Source organism: Hippocampus guttulatus, unplaced genomic scaffold, assembly GCF_054856545.1.
Source record: "Hippocampus guttulatus isolate MCC_2025c unplaced genomic scaffold, RoL_Hgut_1.0 HiC_scaffold_40, whole genome shotgun sequence".
Classification (NCBI taxonomy): Eukaryota; Metazoa; Chordata; class Actinopteri; order Syngnathiformes; family Syngnathidae; genus Hippocampus; species Hippocampus guttulatus.
Genome location: NW_028233899.1, coordinates 22,501 through 25,000, shown reverse-complemented (window position 1 = coordinate 25,000; position 2,500 = coordinate 22,501). Strand labels below are relative to the sequence as shown.

The window sequence follows — 2,500 nt, the reverse complement described above, 5'->3', positions numbered from 1 at the left end:
CCGATTAACAAACTGCCCCGTTTGTGCCTCCTTGTGTATATCTTTCAGGGGCCTGTACGAGTGTGATGGTGAGGGATGACCTGGTGCCGACCGTGGGCGGAAGAGTGGATGGTGGTGACAAAGAGGGTTCACCCGAAGGTGGCGGACGACAGGGCGTGAAGAGGAAGCGTGAAGTGTGCGACCAGCTATTGAAGAGGGCTACTCGATGCAGCGTGGAAGACAACATGTCACCTAGGCATGTCGGATGGAGGAGTCCGAAAAGGACCGTTGGGGGCATAAAACCGAAAAGGATTGACTTTGCTGGGGGAAGCCCTGGTAAATCCCCAAAGAAATACGTGATCAGGGTCCCCAGGCTCGGTGCAGCATGTCCCTTGTGCGGAATCAATATATGGGGGACAGGCACCCTCAGCAAGCATCTGCTCTCAAGGCATGGCAACAAGTCATTCTTGTTCAAATGCAGGAAATGTGAATGGGCCTCGGTGAACTGCCACTCCGTGGTGTGCCATGTGCCCAAATGCAACAACGTGTCGACCAGTTTGCAAGTTGGGCCTCAATGTGATTGCTGTGGAAGGAAATTCACTACCAACAGAGGCGTATCGCAGCATAAGAGGCACGTACACCCGGCCGTGTGGAATGAACACAGACTGAACGAAGCAAGGAGGAAGGGCGAAGTGAGTGTGGGTTCGAGAGCCTGGACGGAGAACGATTGTGAAATTATCGACAAAATGGTGCGTGGTGCCGGCGACAGAAGGGATACGTTCTCCCAGATCGCTCGGACTCTTGGCGGAGGAGTCACTGTCGGTCAAATCAGGGCCAAATGGGTCCATTTATGCCTGTCTAAGATGGTGGGGGATACCCCTGAACGAACTAAGTGGCCGGGTCTTGAAGGGGGCCCCCTGCAGAGTCCCGATGCGCCTTGGACCCCCCAGGACCTCGTCAGAGGACGCTTTGCGGACAAGATGGCAGAAACGGTGGCCGACCACGGCTGCATGGATGCGGTGATAACACTGTCGAAAGCAATGAATGCAAAGGCAATGGACCTTGGAAGCGATCGTGTTGCCCAGCGAATGTCACCTATTGCACCAAGGACGAAGAGTGTTAGTGGTCGGTCAGATGGTTTAGGTCCAAAGATGCACCGACGCCTAACCTCCAAAGCGAGAAGGATGGGGAGAGTCAACAGATTTAAGTCCCAACAGGATCTCTTTGCCAAGGATCCGGGGATGCTGGCTAAACTAATATTGGATGGGAAAACCGAGGTGAAGTGCGGGATACCCATGAGTGCCCTATTCACGACATTCAGTGGGAGATGGCAGAAAGAAAATGAATACAAGGGCCTGCAAAGGTTCAGGTCGAAAGGGAACATCATCAATGAGGGGCTCTACATGCCCATATTGCCCGGAGAAGTAACGAGTAACCTCTTCAAGATGAAAAACGGCACTGTGCCGGGGCCGGACGGCATTACGAAAAAGGACCTGTTGGTCCGGGATGCAAGTGGTGAAAGCTTGGCGATTGAATATACGAGATGGCTATTGGGAGGTTCCATACCGAAGGGAGTCAAAGAATGCTACACGAGCTTGCTGCCTAAATCCACGAACCCCGATGACCTAGGGGATGTGTCGAACTGGAGGCCGGTGACGATTGGATCCATGCTCCTACGTCTATACTCAAGAATACTATCTATGCGAATGGTTAAAGCATGTCCGATTAACCCCAGGCAAAGGGGGTTTCTAGCGGAAGTCAATGGGTGCGCTGAAAACTTGCTGGTTTTGGACAGGATAATCACGACTTCGAGGTCTCAAGGGAAACCACTGGCAGTGGTGTTCATAGACTTCGCCAAGGCCTTTGACTCCGTCGCGCATGCCCACATCATTGATGTGCTGAGAAGGAGAAAGATGGACCGACACTTCCGAGACATAATCAAGGACAGTTATGTCGACTGCGTAACCCGTCTCAAGTGCGGGAAAGTTGTGTCCGATGCGATCCAGTTGAAGGTGGGCGTGAAACAGGGTGATCCAATGTCCCCATTGCTGTTCAACTTGGCCATGGATCCCTTGATCCAAACGATGGAATGTACAGACTGGGGACTCGGCAGGAATGGGAAGAGGATGGCTGCACTGGCATTTGCTGACGACTTGGTATTGGTGAGCGGATCGAGGCAAGGCATGGACAACCTGTTGGGAATGTTGGAACAATTTTGCGGCAATACTGGATTGAGTATCCAACCCAGAAAATGTCACGGATTCATGTATGAAAATGGGATGATTAACGCATGCAAACCTTGGAAGGTCAATGGCCAAGTGATCAATATGGTTGGTCCAGGTTGCACGGTAAAATACCTAGGGGTTCAGCTCGGCCCGGATAGGGGCATAGTCCCCCCTGACCTCATGGATGAGATGGCAAAATGGCTAATATGTATCAAGAAGGCGGACCTGAAGCCATCGCAAAGGCTCCGGATGCTCAGTACATATACGATACCGAGGATTATCTACAGGGCGGCGCT

General features: G+C 52.3%; 1 pseudogene; it reads left to right on the top strand.

The window, feature by feature from the left end:
* Nucleotides 1-2,500, top strand: part of LOC147185021 (28S ribosomal RNA) — a 9,073-nt pseudogene that overhangs the window by 3,229 nt on the left and 3,344 nt on the right.